The 19,053-nt window shown below is 42.7% G+C and overlaps 1 protein-coding gene and 1 long non-coding RNA gene across 3 annotated transcripts in view; one reads left to right on the top strand and one right to left on the bottom strand.

Moving 5' to 3' along the window:
• The window catches only part of LOC115199932 (nuclear receptor subfamily 6 group A member 1-A), a 107,353-nt gene that overhangs the window by 23,083 nt on the left and 65,217 nt on the right, over nt 1–19,053 (top strand). The window lies entirely within an intron of this gene.
• Nucleotides 1,007–17,758, bottom strand: LOC115199933 (uncharacterized). 2 transcript variants are annotated; one of them, XR_003879449.1, is made up of 3 exons: nt 17,382–17,758; nt 8,781–8,860; nt 1,007–2,059 (listed from the first exon to the last, which is right to left on the bottom strand). It is a non-coding gene; the product is annotated as an uncharacterized LOC115199933 (long non-coding RNA). The 2 variants fall into 2 exon arrangements; XR_003879450.1 differs by having other exon boundaries at nt 8,786–8,860.

Genomic DNA, 19,053 nt, shown 5'->3' with positions numbered 1-19,053 from the left:
CACATTATTTCATGACATAATACTACTATGTGTGATTCATTATTTCCATTCTATTTTTTAGGTGGGCATAAAAAAACATTACTTTGTTATCCACCTTCTGGATGGTGGATAACATTTAGTGCATTGGGTAGTGCATTACACGGCCTGTCCACCCTTGGTAATGTGGTGTTGTAGCCACAAGGGGGTAGTAGTCACAAAGTATTGTTTTCACAGGATATACATTATGACTTCCAGTTGTAGGTTGGACTCGGTGAACTCAAAACTCATATGGAAATACTTGGCCTCGTCCCAATACATGCTTTTCCATTGTCCTCACATAACTGGGCGAAAGTTTGACGCACTTTTCGAAAAGTCATTTAAGAACAGACGGTTTTTTTTCAGTCCCATATGTCTACTTCGTATCAGAATGCAGCCCTTACTGTTGTTTCAGATTCATTCCTTTATTCATTTGAATTACATCCCTGTATGAAATGGAGTTGATATACAATGAGGAAGGACAGATGCTTGAGCAGTGGATTTTCAGATTTGAAATTTGTGTTTGCTGAAAAGAGACTGAAAGAGTAAGTGAAAGTATAAAATGTACCTCTGGGAATTTGACTTTCTTTACTTTTGTGGTTTTTTTTTGTTGCATTTGATTGTCAATGGTCTATTTTTCCTCTGACACAGTGATCACATGTTATCTTTAAAACATATTAATTTTCTATTAAAGTTGTCTTACAAGTGCATCGTAATTGAAATAATGTTTCTTTGTCAATGCTTGTGTCAGCCATTTTACATTTGAGTCATTTAGCAGATACTCTTAACCAGAGCGATTTACAGGAGCAATTAGGGTTAAGTGCCTTATTCAAGGGCACATTGGCAGATTTTTCACATAGTTGGCTCAGGAATTCAAACCAGCAACCATTCGGTTACTGGCCCAATGCTCTTAACCGCAAGGCTATTCAACAGTCTTGGTGTATTTGTGAAGCATCTAAGTGCTGTCCCATCTCTTCATTTTCACCTTTAATCATTTATGATCATCCCAGATTTGATTCATTCCCTGTTTCGTTTAGCCTCTGCTTGATGCAACTTGCCTTGGCGTAAAACTCGGGTTCAAGCCTTCAGAGTGTTTCAAGGTCACCCAGAAGTGGGCCAAGCTGTTCCCGGTGTCAGTCCCTATAACTTCACTGTGTGTGATGACAAAGCCCAGCTTCAGCGGGATAAACATGCAGGTCTTTGTGTGGGTGACTAATGTATGTCACAAACAGCCCCTTCTGAGTAGAGAGTCTCTTTGCAGTACACCAGCCTCCAAGGACTTACCGTCTCAGAGAAATCTGGGAGTGTTGTTGTGATGACAGTGCATTTGCTGTAATTGTTGTGTGAAATGTGTATCCTCATGTTTTAAAACGGAGAGGCATTTTAGTTTCAATAAATCATTTTCTATACCGTTAGTAGGGTATATGACCGGCCATGATTGGAAATAAGAATTTGTTCTTAATTGACCTGCCTGTTAAAATAAAGTTACATTACAAAAGATTTAAAATAAAGGTGGACAGAGTGAAAGAATCTACTGTAGTTGCAATACTGGTGTGCTGTGTGTTTTTAAGAAGCTTGTTTAGAGACAGGGGAAACCCAGGCTGGTTTTCATTGTTCCCTCAGACTCTTTCCCACTGTAAAAAAATGATAAAACATGCATTGGGTCTGGCCTGGCTGAAAAACGTCAATGTGTTGGAGATTTCCCAGCATGTTAACATAACCTTACAGGGCAATTACTGACAGATTATTTCCATGTCTTTATCTCCTCCAATTACAGAAAAGGCCAAATTAACTTTTTTAAAATCAAGCATGCTGATTGTTTCACTTTTTATTTAAGGTCAACTTGAACCGAAACTGAAAAATGTGTGAAAACGTGTTGCTCTGTTCCACCCCTGTGATTGTTCTTGCCACATCTGCTGAGTTGAAACTTTATTTCAGGCTCTTTTGTTTTGGCATAATGAAAGCGTGAACACTCCCAGCTGTTTGGTGAGTGCTTCAGCCGGCCTTCCAATTCTGGAGCTCTCTTCTTGACCACAGGTCTCCTCTGAAAAAGGAGATTCTTTATTTCAAAGCAACTAAATAAAGGGTACATAAAAAAAGGAACTGAGAGGTCCACTAAACAGTTAATCCTGTGACATAGGGTGTCGCTGTCCTCAGCTTCCCGTTACAGAAGGGGAAATCATTCTGAAATAAAAGTACGGTAAAACGTGCACTGATCTTATGATGAGAAGATTATGAGTCACTTCGCCAAAACACATGATCTACCATAACAACCCAGGGAAATGGAATTACATTGCCTTGCAAAAGTATTCAGACCCCTTGGATTTCTTCACATTTTATTGTGTTAGAAAGTGGGTTTAAAATGAATTGAATTGTCATTTTTTGTCAACGATCTACACAAAATAATTTATGTAAAAGTGAAAGATATATAGATAGATGGATAGATAGATAAAAAAATCATAACTAAAATATAGTCGTTGCATAAGTATTCAGCCCCTAAATTAGTTGAGGAGTAAAATGTGGCTTAACAAATCACATAATAAGTTACATTGACTCAGTATGTGTGAAATAATAGTGGTTGACATACCCATCCTCTGGCCCACATACATACAACATAAACTCAGCAAAAAAAGAAACGTCCTCTCACTGTCAACTGTGTTTATTTTCAGCAAACTTTTCAGCAAATATTTGTATGAACATGACAAGATTCAACAACTGAGACATAAACTGAACAAGTTCCACAGATATGTGACTAACAGAAATTGAATAATGTGTCCCTGAACAAAGGGGGGGTCAAAATCAAAAATAACAGTCAGTATCTGGCAGAGGTCGATTAATTAGGGCCGATTTCAAGTCTTCATAACAATCAGTGATCGGCATTTTTGGACACCGATCATGGCCGACCACATTGCACTCCATGAGGAGACTGCGTGGCAGGCTGACTACCTGTTATGCGAGTGCAGCAAGGAGCCAAGGTAAGGTGCTAGCTAGCATTAAACGTATCTTATAAAAAACAATCAATCTTAACATAATCACTAGTTAACTACACATGGTTGATGATATTACTAGTTTAACTAGCTTGTCCTGCGTTGCATATAATCGATGCGGTGCCTGTTAATTTATCATTAAATCATAGCCTACTTCGCCAAACGGGTGATTTAACAAGCGCATTCGCGAAAAAAGCACTGCCGTTGCACCAATGTGTACCTAACCATAAACATCAACGCCTTTCTTAAAATCAATACACAAGTATATATTTTTAAACCTGCATATTTAGTTAATATTGCCTGCTAACATGAATTTCTTTTAACCTCTCTAGTACATGTGGGACGAACTCGTCCCACCTACGTAACAGCCACTGAAATCCAGTGGCGCGATTTTTGAATCGTTAGAAATGCTATAACTTCAATTTCTCAAACATATGACTATTTCACAGCTATTTAAAGACAAGAATCTCGTTAATCTAACCCCACTGTCCGATTTCAAAAAGGCTTTACAACAAATGCAAAACATTAGATTATGTCAGCAGAGTACCCAGCCAGAAATAATCACACAGCCATTTTTCAAGCTAGCATATCATGTCACATAAACCCAAACCACAGCTAAATGCAGCACTAACCTTTTATAATCTTCATCAGATGACACACCTAGGACATTGTGTTATACAATACATGCATGTCTGTTCAATCAAGTTCATATTTATATCAAAAACCAGCTTTTTACATTAGCATGTGACGTTCAGAAAAAGCATAACCACCGCAAACTTCCGGTGAATTTACTAACAGTTTGCTAAATTACTCACGATAAACGTTCACAAAAAGCATAACAATTATTTTAAGAATTATAGATACATTACCCCTCTATGCACTCGATATGTCCGATTTTAAAATAGCTTTTCGGATGAAGCACATTTTGCAATAATCTAAGTACATAGCCCGGCATTACAGGGCTAGCTATTTAGATACCCACCCAGGTCAGCATCCACCAAAATCACATTTCCTATAAGAAAGATGTTCTTACCTTGCTTGTTCTTCATCAGAATACACTGCCAGGACTTCTACTTCAATAACAAATGTTGGTTTGGTCCCAAATAATCCATCGTTATGTTCCAACAGCGACGTTTTGTTCGTGAGTTCTAGAATGCTTTTTCGCGGTGTCGCGCATGGCGCATTGGCGTGTCAAAAATGTCTAAATATTCCATTACCGTACTTCGAAGCATGTCAACCGCTGTTTAAAACCAATTTTTATGCCATTTATGTCATAGAGAAGTGTTAATATTCCGACCGGGAGTATGCATTGAGCCTAAACAGCCGAATAAAATTTCTCCTCAGAAGCGACTCATGCACGCGCATCATTGAAAGGTCCTCCGAGCATCCACTTACAAAAGGCGATAATATATTTCAACCTGAGGTTCCCTCGTAAACCTTCAGTTATTTCGCGGGCTCTGAGAGCCTATTGGAGCCCTGGGAATTGTCACGTTACAGCTAAGATCCTTACTTTTCAATAAAAAGAGGTAAGACGCACGACTCCTTGTCAGACAGGGTACTTCCTGCTTGAAGCCTTGTCAGGTTTTTGCCTGCCATAGGAGTTCTGTTATACTCACAGACACCATTCAAACAGTTTTAGAAAATTCAGAGTGTTTTCTATCCAAACCTGAACAATAATATGCATATTCTAGCTTCTGAGTTGGTGTAGGAGGCCGTTAAAAATGGGAACATATTTTTTCCAAAATTCTCAATACTGCCCCCTATACCAAACAGGTTAACTAGGGAAATTGTGTCACTTCTCTTGCATTCTGTGCAACAGAGTCAGGGTATATGCAGCAGTTTGGGCCGCCTGGCTCGTTGCGAACTGTGAAGACTATTTCTTCCTAACAAAGACAGCCAACTTTGCCAAACGGGGGATGATTTAACAAAAGCGCATTTGTGAAAAAAGCACAATCGTTGCACGAATGTACCTAACCATAAACATCAATGCCTTTCTTAAAATCAATACACAGAAGTATATATTTTTAAACCTGCATATTTAGTTAAAAGAAATCCAGGTTAGCAGGCAATATTAAACTAGTTCATTGCACGCAGAGTCAGGGTATATGCAACAGTTTGGGCCGCCTGGCTTGTTGCGAACTAATTTGCCAGAATTTTACGTAATTATGACATAACATTGACGGTTGTGCAATGTAACAGGAATATTTAGACTTATGGATGCCATCCGTTAGATAAAATACGGAACGGTTCCGTATTCCACTGAAAGAATAAACATTTTGTTTTCGAAATGATAGTTTCAGGATTTGACCATATTAATGACCTAAGGCTTGTATTTCTGTGTGTTATTATATTATAATTAAGTCTATGATTTGATAGAGCAGTCTGACTGAGCGGTGGTAGGCAGCAGCAGGCTCGTAAGCATTCATTCAAACAGCACTTTACTGCGTTTGCCAGCAGCTCTTCGCAATGCTTCAAGCATTGCGCTGTTTATGACTTCAAGCATATCAACTCCTGAGATTAGGCTGGCAAAACGAAAGTACCTATTAAAACATCCAATAGTCAAAGGTATATGAAATACAAATGGTATAGAGAGAAATAGTCCTATAATAACTATAACCTAAAACTTCTTACCTGGGAATATTGAAGACTCATGTTAAAAGGAACCACCAGCTTTCATATGTTCTCATGTTCTGAGCAAGGAACTTAAATGTTAGCTTTTTTACATGGCACATATTGCACTTTTACTTTCTTCTCCAACACTTTGTTTTTGCATTATTTAAACCAAATTGAACATGTTTCATTATTTATTTGAGAATACATTTATTTTATTGATGTATTATATTAAGTTAAAATAAAAGTGTTCATTGTTCATTCAGTATTGTTGTAATTTTCATTATTACAAATATATATATATATATATATAAAATCGGCCGATTAATCGGCACCGGCTATTTTGGTGGGCCTCCAATAATCGGTATCGGCGTTGAAAAATCATAATCGGCCGACCTCTAGTATCTGGTGTGGCCACCAGCTGAATTAAGTACTGCAGTGCATGTCCTCCTCATGGACTGCACCAGATTTCCCAGTTCTTGATGAGTGTTACCCCACTCTTCCACCAAGGCACCTGCAGTTCCTGGACATTTCTGGGGGGAATGGCCCTAGCCCTCACCCTCCGATCCAACAGGTCCCAGACGTGCTCAATGGGATTGAGATAAACGCGAATCCAACCATCACCCCTGGTGAGACAAAACCGCAACTCTTCAGTGAAGAGCACTTTTTGCCAGTCCTGTCTGGTCCAGCGATGGTGGGTTTGTGCCCGTTGTTGCCGGTGATGTCTGGTGAGGACCTGCCTTACAACAGGCCTACAAGCCCTCAGTCCAGCCTCTCTCAGCCTATTGCGGACAGTCTGAGCACTGATGGAGGGATTGTGCGTTCCTGGCATAACTCGGGCAGTTGTTGTTGCCATCCTGTACCTGTCCCGCAAGTGTGATGTTCGGATGTACCGATCCTGTGCAGGTGTTGTTACACGTGGTTTGCCACTGCGAGAACGATTAGCTGTCTGTCCTGTCTCTCTGTAGTGCTGTCTTAGGTGTCTCACAGTACGGACATTGCAATTTATTGCCCTGGCCACATCTGCAGTCCTCATGCCTCCTTACAGCATGCCTAAGGCACGTTCACGCAGATGAGCAGGGACCCTGGGCATCTTTCTTTTGGTGTTTTTCAGAGTCAGTAGAAAGGCCTCTTTAGTGTCCTAAGTTTTCATAACTGTGACCTTAATTGCCTACCGTCTGTAAGCTGTTAGTGTCTTAATGACAGTTCCACAGGTGCATGTTCATTCATTGTTTATGGTTCATTGAACAAGCATGGGAAACAGTGTTTAAACCCTTTACAATGAAGATCTGTGAAGTTATTTAGATTTTTACGAATTATCTTTGAAAGACAGGGTCCTGAAAAAGTGATGTTTCTTTTTTTGCTGAGTTTATTTAAGGTCCCTCAGTCAAGTATCACAGATTCATTCAACTACAAAGACCAGGGAGCTTTTCGAAAGCCTCAAAGGGCAGTGATTGGTAGATGGGTTACAATAACAAATCAGACATTGAATATCTCTTTAAGCATGGTCAATTTAATAATTATGCTGTGTTTGATGTATTAAACCACCCAGACACATCAAAGATACAGTCATGCTTCTTAACTGAGCTGCAGGACAGGAAGGAAACTGCTCATGGATGTTACCAGTAGGCCATTAGGGATTTTAAAACAGCTACAGAGTTCAATGGCTTTGATAGGAGAAAACTGAAGATGGATCAACAACGTTGTAGTGACTCCACAATAATAACCTAAATGACAGAGTGAAAAGAATACAAATATTCAGAATAAAAATATTCCATCCTGTATGCAACAAGGCACTAAAGTAATACTGCAACAACAAAAAACACAGCAAAGAAATATACTTTTTGGCCTAATTGAAAAGCCTTATGTTTGGGGCAAATCCAACATAACACATCACTGAGTAACTGCCTCCTTATTTTCAAGCATGGTGGTGGCTGCATCATGGTATGGGTATGCTTGACATCGGCAAAGAGTTTTTCAGGATTAAAATAATTGGGAGGGAGCTAAGCACAGGCAAAATCCTAGAGGAAAACCTTCTTCAGTCGGCTTTCCACCAGACTTAGAGATTAATTCACCTTTCAGCAGGACAATAATCTGCAACACAAGGCCAAATCTACACTGGAGTTGCTTACTAAGAATACAGTGAATGTTCCTGAGTGGCCAAGTTACAGTTTTGATTTTACTTGAAAATCTATGGCAAGACATTATAATGTATTATTCTTTAAAAAAAAATTGAATTTTTATTTCACTTTGACATTACACTGTAGTTTGTGTAAATTGTTGACAAAAAAATGACAATTAAATCAATTTGAATTCCACTTTGTAATAAACTTTATTTTTTAAAGAAATCCAAGGGGTCTGAATACTTTTGCAAGGCACTGTACATGGTAAGTATAATTACAATTGTATCTTTGCAATGTTGTTTTTACTCCTGGATAGTACAGCAGAGTCTACAGTAGAACATAGAACATTAGTGCTGGCTGTATGTTTCCATGTTATCTGTTCTCCTATCCCATCACTCGGGGTGTTTGTACCGCAGTCTGCATTCATTGATCAGTGAGCTGTTCTCATGTAAACCCACCGACAGCAATGAATGTTTATTGCAGCATTAAGAGGTGGACCTCTTAACTAAGTCCAGTATGGGAAGTAACAGAAGATGATGTAAAACCAGGAGATTTACAGGAAGTGTCTGTCTTCATCCCTCTCTTCTTGCCGAGTGTCTCTTTAAAGGTGGCCCTCAGGGTACATTTAACGGTCGATGGTTTTGGACAGATGCTCAAACTCACCGACAGCGTTGAATGTTTACTGAGGGCACCAGGAGAAATGTCTTGTCCTTTAGTTGTCACACTCATGTCTCTAGATCAGCAACCACTCGCCTTTGTTGAGCAACCACTACACCACATAATATAGGCTGCTGCTTCCAGGCCAGCAGATATAGGAGGCCACTCATTTCTCTTGGCCAGCATGTTCAATGTGGACGCCCAGTTTGTTACCACCCATGCTGTTGTTGAGTTGCTAATAGATTTTGATGAGGTGCCAGCAGGGGAGGAGAGTCATGATGTTGGGTTTCCCGAAATAGTCATTCCTGCAGCTGTGGTGAATACCCTAGTCATCTTCCTCTTCTGCTGCTGCTGCGATGAAACTTGTGACTGCTAACAAGACTCTTACCTTACCTAGCCCAGAGCAGCGCCTCTTTCTCCCCCAGCATATTCCATCTCCTCCTCACACACGCTACACATCCCAGTCACCTGTGTTGTGGGGAAAACAGACAAAGGAAAAGGAAAGAGCCTGAATATAAAATCCAAAACGGCACGTCAATCAATCCTCCAAAAATGGCTTGGAGAAATGGAAGCATGTTGTGATGGTTAGCTAAGCGCGTGTTGTAGAGATCCCCCCCCTACAGCATAAACCATTGCACTGTAGCATTGTTAGTAGTTTGACGGCTGTTCCCTTTACCCTGCTCTGAACCCCAGCTCGGTACTGCACGGGGAACACAGCATCTTCCTGTTTCAGCCTCTTTGAGGTTGGAAACTCATGCAGTCATGTTTTATTCATGCACACTTCCCATTCGGCTGCTCCTCTTAACTGTGTAACATGCGGCAGGGATTTGAGACACTTCTCTTGCTTTTGTTCTTTTTTGTAATCTTTGGCACACAAATCTGGCATTTAGGATGGGTGGGGAATACAAAAGCCTGGCTGAAATATTCTGGAATATAATGAAACTAATTAGATTTGTTGAGGGTTTTAGAATGTGTCTCGTATAGAGAAGTGGATTACAGGCTTCCTGACTCTGTTAGTTCCATCAAACAGGAAATAATGATATAATTGATTGGTTCTCCAGACCTCAGTTTGCTGCGTTAGCTTTGTCTCTACACCTTTAGGCTGCTTTACGAGACCCATGAAATAATAGACTGTTCGGGTCCTTTTGCATTCTGACACAGTTCACTGAGGCATCACTATGCCTTTACTGCGGTATTCTGTTGTCATGTTACTCACATGTTTCTAATTTCATATATTCCATGAGCGTTAATATCTGTTGCAAGTTAGCTGATTACAGAGGGCTTAACAAAAAAATGGTTGGAAAAGCATTCTTCTCTTATGTCTGTCCTCAGTGTTCCCTCAGTTTCAAGGTAAGCAGTGATTGTTTTTCAGCCTGGTCAGAGATTCCCAAAATGAGTCTAGCGTTGGGTTGGATGTGGTCCCTACCTTCCTTGGCACTTGTATAATTTAGCTGTCTGCCCCAAGACACAAGGGCTTTTCATTCTGGAATATCTCTTTCCTTTTCCCCTCTTTTCATTTGACTGAACTTTTATCCTGTTTGCATGCAGAACACATTGGCAGTCCGACTCAAATCCACACATGCTGTACTTCCTTATGAAATAGTTCTGTCTAAGACCGCCCAGGCTGATATCATTGAAACAATCTGTAATTTTCCCTCAACTTTGCATTAGAGCAAGCTGTGAAATTCAAACTGAGACTTCGGGACCGTTTGAGTGTTTGATTGAGTTACCGATACTGAACCAGTTGAAACCCTGAGACCTAAGAGAGAGACGGTGTCTGCAGTGAGAGAAGTAGGGCCACAGAGTGAACTGGATTTACTTTAACACTGCCACTGAACCCACTTGAACCCTGCGGCATCAGCACATTCTAGAGGTCAGAAATGAGAGCACACAGTGTACTCTGACTGGCTGATGTAATGGTGCCCAAGTCCATCAACAGGATCCTGGATTCTAACGTTACCTATCTGACACTAAGAAACCAGGTCAGACAATCTGTCTTATGAACATTTGATCTAATACAATGTACAGTAGACATGAGGAGACTGCATTTAAACGAGTATATATTTCAATATTCCGCGGCCATGTTGTTCTGACAGTGGGAATGCGTTGAAAGCATTCTGTCACATGCCGTACGCGCTCTTAACCTGACACTTTCAACATGCCGGTTCTAAAAATACTCTACCGAGTTTCTTCAGGCTTGAGACATGCCCTGACGTACACATCACACGACGTGTCTGACTGTCCGTCAGCATTACACAACGACCTGGGGCGCTGTCATTTAATCTCATAGCTTCTTAACCTTTTACTGCAGTGGGCTAAGTCAGGGTCACATAGAGTGTTTCTTGGTGGTCTTGAACAAGTCTACTTTAAAACAAAAGTATATACCTCACACACATGTTTATGGGCTTAAAAGAAAATAAGACTCCTGTACCATGTCAGATATAGAGTTGAAATGTATTCCATTTTGAGTTTGCATCCCAATATTACACTTTATATACATCACAGAAGACTGAAATAGAACAAAACTGTTTGACATAGAAACACCAGATTTGTCAGTATTTTATTTATTTATTTTTATTAATTATGAAATTATGAAAAATATGAATAGCATTCAACCCATGAGGCCACTAGGTCATTTGACTGCAGGAAACGGCTGCAGACACATTTAATCACTTCCCGGAGTGGTCTGAATTTTGATAGAAAACGCAATCAAATCCAACAAATATGCCTTAATTGCCATGTCAGTCAGAACATGTGAGAACAAGTAAGATCTGACAAATTATTAACTGGCAGAATTGCAAATCTCTCTTCTAAATGAACTCATTTTGTATTAGATTTAGTGTTGCAGTGGGGTAGTATCATATTAAATGTCACGTTATAGTGGAATAATAGTTGATGTCTAGCTGCTATGGTATGCATAGTTGTAGCGGCAGGGTGTAGTATTATATGATATGGTATGATATTCAGAGGCTCAGGTGGAAGAAAGGACCACCCCTGGGTTCCCCAGCGCTGAGGGACTACTACTCTGAGATCTCTCCCAGGCAGAGCGCCAAGCCTCAGTTCGCCACGCCAAGCCTCCAGAACTCTCCACGTGCCACCTCTGACTCTGCCAAGGCTCCGGGTGTTTAATTTCCAACTCAGCCCCGCCAGCCAGAGCCATTTTTTCTCTTTAATGCCAAAAAGCACTCAGAGTTAACCTTCGATGCTCTCAGGCAGCGCAATCTAACCCTCCATGCGGTCACAGTTAACCTCTTCTTTCACACAAAGGGAAGAGGCTATCTTTGTAAGAAGACAAATAAGTATGTACAGAGGGAGTGTTGTAGTGTTATAGAATAGTACTAAACACTACATCACTCCCCTCAGTCCTTAGTCTGGGCTGTTTGTTATACGCTTCAATATCTATCGCCTCACACATCCACTGCATCTGGTAATCGTTCTCCCTTGTCACACTCTCAGACTGGAATGCTCGTTTGTGTAAAACCAGTTGTAAAATGTGTTGGGATCGGACAACATCTCTCTCTCTCTCTCTTTCTACTGATGAATTGAGATCACTCCCTCGGTCTGCCATCTCATGTCATCTGTTCACTTTTGACCCCACAGCGGATAGGTCCTGTCACCTCAGCCTGGTTCTGCTAGAGCGATCCTGAGAAGAATATGACGTCGTCGTCTCTCAGATCTGAAGCGGCACTGGCTCGGTTTAATCAAGCTGATGAATATGTTATAAGCTCTTTCATGAGCAGTTTTGAAGATTGCTAACAGAAAAAGGGATGGAGCCCTTTGTGGGTGTCTACTGGATTTAGCTGTGACGTCTGCTCAAGGAGCCTTTTTTCATTGGTTAGGTCCACTGGCCCCCCTAAACACTGGCTTTGTCACAGTTCTCAGACCAAAATCCACAAATGTGGTCCTATTATGCATTGTTATCAGAGCTGTAGTACGGCTGTACAGTCCAGTTGAAGATGCTTTAGTTATGTCGTTAAAGAACGCATAACCAACATATTTTTCTTAACACATTTTTTCCCCCCCTCAAGGTTGACCGCAACAAAAAGTTACACAACATTTGTTTATGGCACATAATCCCTGCTTTAATCTGTTGTGTAGACGCAGTGCAGTCATGGCATCATCTCCAAGCCCGGAGGGTTAGCGTTTCTCCTCTGACGACTGTTTGCACTCACTGCACTCTGGATCACAATAAATAAGGCATGCAGCTGCCCGCCATCTCTCCTTCCCCTCCCTCTATACTCTCCTCCTCCCTCCTCTTCTCCCGCATGCCTCTCAACCCCCCTTGCTGGGGGCGCGAAGGAGGGATGTCTCACACAGTGAGATTTAAAATAGCACGGAGGGGCAGGGAGGAGAGGCACCGCACGACGAAGCAGTGCTGATTTCATATTTACGTTATCACTAGGAGCCAGTGGGCTGAGCCAGCATGCGAATGACCTGAATATAGATGGAACTTTCATTTGTCCCGGAGCTGTGCTGCCTTATGGCAGGTATTGACACGCCTAGTCAACCCTTGTTCTCAGTAGAATTCCACATAAGGCACGAGCAGGATGGCCGTGGATTTTGCCAGGAACCCTTTTGTCTTCTCTGCATGTCAGTAGTTCATGTGTGGGCCGTGGCATCTTCTCTTCTGATCTTCCTCTAGCAGACGGACACCTAAGTAAAACTCAGAGGACAAACCCGTGCCCATCCATCAGTGTAAAGGACCACTCAGAGAGCTGAGCATCTCTATTCCTCAGGAGTGTGCCTCTGCGTCACAGCGTGAGCCTCGGGCCCAGCAGCACACTGATGACAGTGAGGCCCCCGCCTCTTCACAAAGTACACTCTGTCCTGACTACTTAGTCTTTCCCATTCAATGTATGCATAGCAGAGTTTGGGCATGGTCAGGTATTGGCATACCATTTGGCAAGCCAACGCTCAATCAGTGTCACTCATAATACTGCTGATTTGATTTCACTAAAGTAGCACATTACAACTCTACAATGTCCTGTGCTGTTAATAAACCTCCATGCTTTCCTATTGGCTCAAAGTACATGTAGCTATCTGCTGTGGCGTACCCAGTCAGTGGAGCAGAGTTGAAAGCATTGATCCAGAGAGTTAGTTAGTTGTATAGAGTCTTAACCCCCCTTCCAGGCAGTTCCTTCCTCTAGCTGCATGAAGAAATCTCAGCTGAATTCATGTCTCCTTTCAGATTTCTAAGAGGCGTTAAACCTTTCTGGATTAAAGTAGGTAAGCTGACAGGCAGAAGATTGTATTAGCTGGTGTGTTGGCACAGCTTAGAATTTTATTTCCTTCTCGCTGACCTGGTAGACAGCATTGTTGTGTTTTTCCATTTTAAATTACAGCAAAAACATCCGTAATGTTTCTTTCTCTTCCCACGTTTTCTATCGTTCTCTTCCTTTCTCACTCTATCGTTCTCTCTCTCTCTCTCTCTCTCTCTCTCTCCATCTCCCTCAAAGCACTGACAGCATACTTCTGTGAACACATCATTTATCATCTGCTAAGCCATGCTGATTCTAGAGCTTTCCCCACAGCCCTTATCTGTTGCTGAGCCTGCTTTTCACTCCACAGCTGCCAATTATATCCCGGCTCGGCCGGCTGGCCTGCAAACAGACCTGGTCTGTCAGCCAGCTGCAAACTGATGGAGGGCTTGGAAATACATGTTATAGGCTTACCCGTACACAGGGAATAGAACAGTTCTAGTTTGATATAGGGACTTGACCTCAGTGAGTGTTGCATTAGGGTGATCGTTGAATAGCATTACCTTAAACCAGGCGATGGATGCCAGGAGGATGGTGGTGATGTGACCGTGCTCGGTTATTAGGAGAAGAGCCTGTGGGGAGGGTATGCATTGCATGCAGATAGCGGCTCCCCGGCCTCTCAGCTGATGTAATGTGACGTCTGATTGTCAGTGTAATGGGAAGAGACGTGCACATCAGAGCAATGTGGGTCAGAGAGGCAGATGACCAGCCTGCGGCCTGTATCTGCTGCCGCTGTCTAATCTGCTCTAACACAGCCAGAAGGGACTCCTAATCGACCCTGATATTCACTGAGCACACATTACGCTCTCTGCTCCCTGGTTCAGCATAGCTGTGGAGGGGAATGGAGGATGGAGCCTCAGTTTGTGACGGACAGCGTTTCCATTTTACAAAGATTTATGTTTCCTGATTTGATGTTTTCTGATGTTATCAGATGTTTCGATGAGAAATGTTCAGTGGAACAACAAAATGATTCAACTTCAAAGGAAATAATCAAGACCTGATCCATCCCTTGTGAAACAGCCCACGAACCATTAAAACAGACCAAAACCATGTAGGAATGGACTAGGAAGTTGAGAATCCTCTCCTTTCCTTCTGTGATCTCCGATCGAGCACAGAGCAATGACAAGAGACCGTTCAGGAAACTAGAATGCCAGTTTATGTTACGCTTAACAAGGCAAGTTCACTTTAAGCATGCCAAATTCAGATTTCACACTTAAGATGTATCTCATCATCTGGGCTCCTTCTCCACGGTCTTACAGGTTTTAAAATATTCTGTGGTGTTGCTGCAGTAAGATATCTACTGTATGCAGAGTGCTGATGTAGAGTGCCGGATTCCAACATGGTCATTAGGGACAGAGATTGTACTAGCGAGAGAGAGAGAGAGAGAGGGACTTTTTGCAAAGGTTTGTAGTGCACGTCTGTGGGGTCTTAACAGCCCCGTCATAGCCAGACGGAGGTGACAATGAGGCCTTGAAGTGTGGTGACATTTTATGCTCAGACTGCTTTTTTACAGCTATGGAAAGGCTCTGGAGAATCTGCCACTGCTTCATCAAAGCCAGTAATTTCCTGTCCATTTCAACCCCCATCCCACTACCCTGATTCCACGTCTGCTAATCCCACCCCCGCAAACCCCCTTGCCCCCCCTTGCCCCCCTGCCGGCGCCCCTGCTGGCGCCCCGCCTGCCCGTTCCACTCCACTCTGTGCTATGCTGCCCTGGGCCGGGCTGGCCTAGGCTAGGCTATGTGGCTATGTGCTTTGTGTCAGCAGGCTTGCGGCTGAGCATTAACAAAATCCTCATTGTCCAGCGCGGGAGTGGTGACTCGCTGTCTGGTTTTCTATTCAAATCCAGGTAAAGGGGCCTGAGAGATCCAGCCTAAATGCAAAGTCCAGTCCCAGCGCAGGGCAGGCTACAGGGCCGGAGGACAGGTTGCACAAGCTCTCAAACCCTGCAGCCAAACACACTCATATCTCCGCCTCAAAGATCAACAAGTGATAACGAGTGATTCGCAAATGCTTTGACCCTAAGATGTGCCGTTTTAAAAATCTGTTTCGGACTAAAGCGAATACTTTCAATTCATCAATAGCCTTTCATTGATTCCTGTAATTGTTACGGATATTGAATGTAACTTCTTGTTGCCAGACTTCCATCGTGGCAACACAGATGTGTATCAGAGTAACAAGACTCTACATGTAAAGGCATCTCAAAGGACTGCTTGTACTGGGCCTATGTCCTGGGGATGTGGTACACATATGCACACCAAATACGTTTTCTCTGTTGATTCTCCCCAGAGCCATAGCTGTTTTTTAACGATGCCTATGGAAGACTGTCTGTCTTTAGTCCACAGCTGTGCAGCTATTTGTTTTTAAAGCTGCTTTTCTAGTGTCATCAATGACGTGTCCGTGTATTATTGTAGTTTTTTTTTAAATACTTGTTGTGGTATTTTCAAGTTTTGTCATAATCCCTCTTTAATGTCTGTTCTTCTCTCTGTCACTATGTCGGTTTGTTCATGGGATCTGGGCAATGTTTTTGGTGTTACTAGTCCCTCTCTCAGACAGCTTTTGTAGTGGATTAAGGGCTTTGGACAAAGCAGACACGACAAACAAGATAGCTGGGGACAGGCTGTATTTCCTGTCACTCAATACATTCCAACTCCTCCGACCCCCCCCCCCCCCCCCCTACACACACACACACACACACACACACACACACACACACACACACACACACACACACACACACACACAAGACGCTGGAAAAAAACACCAGCCGTTCTTATAATTACACTCCTCTCTCTCTCTTCCTCTTTCACTGCTGTTTATAAACCTTCTTGGACATCCTACGTTGCATTTTTTACTTCTCAGCCTCCGAGCACGTTACTACTTCACAGCAGCTATGTTTTTTTTCTGTGTACAACTAGAGTCAAAGCAAGGGGAGGGGAAAGAGAGAGAGAGACTCTTTGAAAAGCCAGTCAAAAGTGAAGCATGGTCACCTCTAACCCGGGCCAGGCATCCCCTCCTCCAGCACCCTGAGCAGCAGCTGGCTGCCTATCTCTCACTGCTCTAATGGCTGACACGGCGGTCTGGATGGGGCTGGACGCTTTTGTCCACAGTTCCTCTCAGTCAAACAACTACTACTGCTACTGGGCGCACCCAACATTCCCAGGGACCAGCGTTATGAAACACACGCAGACATACAGGGAAACGCACAGGGATGCATTCATTCACACACACGCACACGCGCACATACTTACACACACACACAGACATACTTTGTCTACGGCACACAATCTCAAACTCGCTCTTTCACACAGACCCTCTGTTTAAAGCGCACATGCTCTCTTTAAGACAAACTGTACCTCGCACGCATACTCTCCAATGCATACACCCACATTATAATAACCACACACAAACATGCCTTTTTTTTTAAAGACAATCCAACACTTACACAATCCTCTTCTTTATAAACAGTCATACTACCAATAGGTAAGTGGAAATCATAATTGCAGTTCTGGTACACTCAACTAAGCCATCAGTGAGCACATATAATAAGGCCCTCGTTCAGAAATCATGCATAGAAGTAAAGCATAGAAGATTGTGCTAATAAGGCGTATAATGGGGAGAATGTGTTCTATTCAGAGCCACTCAGACATCATGCAGAGGAAAGCGACTGGCACAGTGTGGCCAGGGGGGAATTGTTACAAAACACAGATTGTAAATGAATAGATACTCACTGAAATAATAGCAGACAGTTATTCAGTTGGAAGTTCTCTGCTTGTCTCGTCGATGTTATTGCAGAAAGGGGAAAAGTGTATAGGTGGGAGAAAAGGGAAGAAAAAAACCCTCCGTAGCCGGTCGAACAGCTAACTTCCCTCAAGTGCACACGTTGAAAAGTTAGTGTGGAACTGAGGGGAATGGGTTCTTCTCTCTCTCTCTCCCTCTCTCCCTGCCTCTGTCCCACACACACAAACACACACACTCAAACACATTCACACACGCTAACAAACTATGTCTGTCCGATCTTCTGATGTCCTGCCCGATCTGTCTCTCTCTCTCTCTCTTTCTCTTTCTCTCTCTCTTTTACACACACTCTAACTCTCTGTTTTTCCTCCCTGTCTCACCCCACTCTCTCTCACTCTGTTTCTCTCTCCCTCTCACACACACACATATACATACACACACACACACACACACACACACACACACACACACACACACACAGAGACGCATACAAACATGCATGCACATACACACAAAGGAGCTTGGCTACGCAAGTTATTAAACTGCTCCACATTTAATTGCATGAACTATATATGAACCAGTTGATGGACAGGAGCACATTTAGTCACGTGTTAAAGAGGAAGAGCAGTTATTGGCTGAGACTTTGAGAGCCAGCGGCTAGGGCTCAGTGATTGGGCAGTGTTCAGACCATTGAAAGTAGAGCCCTCTCTATTGAATGGCTACTGGTGTGGGTGGGGCCTGTGTTTGGGTGACAGACTGGCTCTGAAAAAGGATCCTGAGAGTTCAGCTACTCTGCCAACCAGAGCAGCCTATGCAGAGAGGAGGGGAGAAGTGGGGGGATGTTTAGTATTTGTGAAAGGAAGGAATCTGCTCACCAGTAGTTTTATCATCGAAATATAGTCAGTGTTTTTTTTTTTTAATTACACACTTTGGAGTATACAATGAAGAATATCAACTAAAATGTCTTACCCAGCTGTTTGAATAAAAACATGTATAAAATATATTTAGCATCATTGACGATACGTACAAGAACAATTCTGATCTCATAATAATTTGAAACGGATTCATTTGAGTCTCCTCGGCTTTTGTCTAGTCTCGCTTGCCAAGGATGGCGATTTCTCTCTTCGCCACCCAGTAGAGGCCGGCTAAACCCCTAGTGTCCCACAGAGCCTGACATCTACATGTCTCCCTGAGATGCACTAGCTGGATGCAGCCCCACACTCCTCCCTTTGTGTGTCTTTCCCTCTCTCTCCCTCTCTCCTCTCTCTCTCCCCTCTCTCCCCCTCTCTCCCCAGTGATGACGACAGGCTGGGCCCGGGAGTGCTGCCAAGCGCTTTCATTCACACCTGATTAGATCACAGTGACCTCGATAACATCACTCTGCTCCACGCCCTGCGCCACACTGGGACACAAGCCTTTTGTTTGGGTTGAGAAAATACTGTGTCTGCACAAATTGACGCTAAATTAGATGGCGGGGATATTAATGTAGAAATGTCTGAAGAGGTGAGAGGGGAGAATGTGCGCGTTACAGAAGAGGTGGATATAATATCTTACAATGGGGGTTATTGTACAGTATTTCATGTCATTTGAAGTGGAATGTGTACATGGAGGTATGTTATAAAGGAAGATGACCCATTGTCTCTGTCGGAGAGTGTTCTTACACTG

The sequence above is a fragment of the Salmo trutta genome, chromosome 9 (genome assembly GCF_901001165.1).
Source record: "Salmo trutta chromosome 9, fSalTru1.1, whole genome shotgun sequence".
Classification (NCBI taxonomy): domain Eukaryota; kingdom Metazoa; phylum Chordata; class Actinopteri; order Salmoniformes; family Salmonidae; genus Salmo; species Salmo trutta.
Note: the sequence above shows the minus strand (reverse complement) of the source record. Positions and strands in the feature narration are given on the sequence as shown.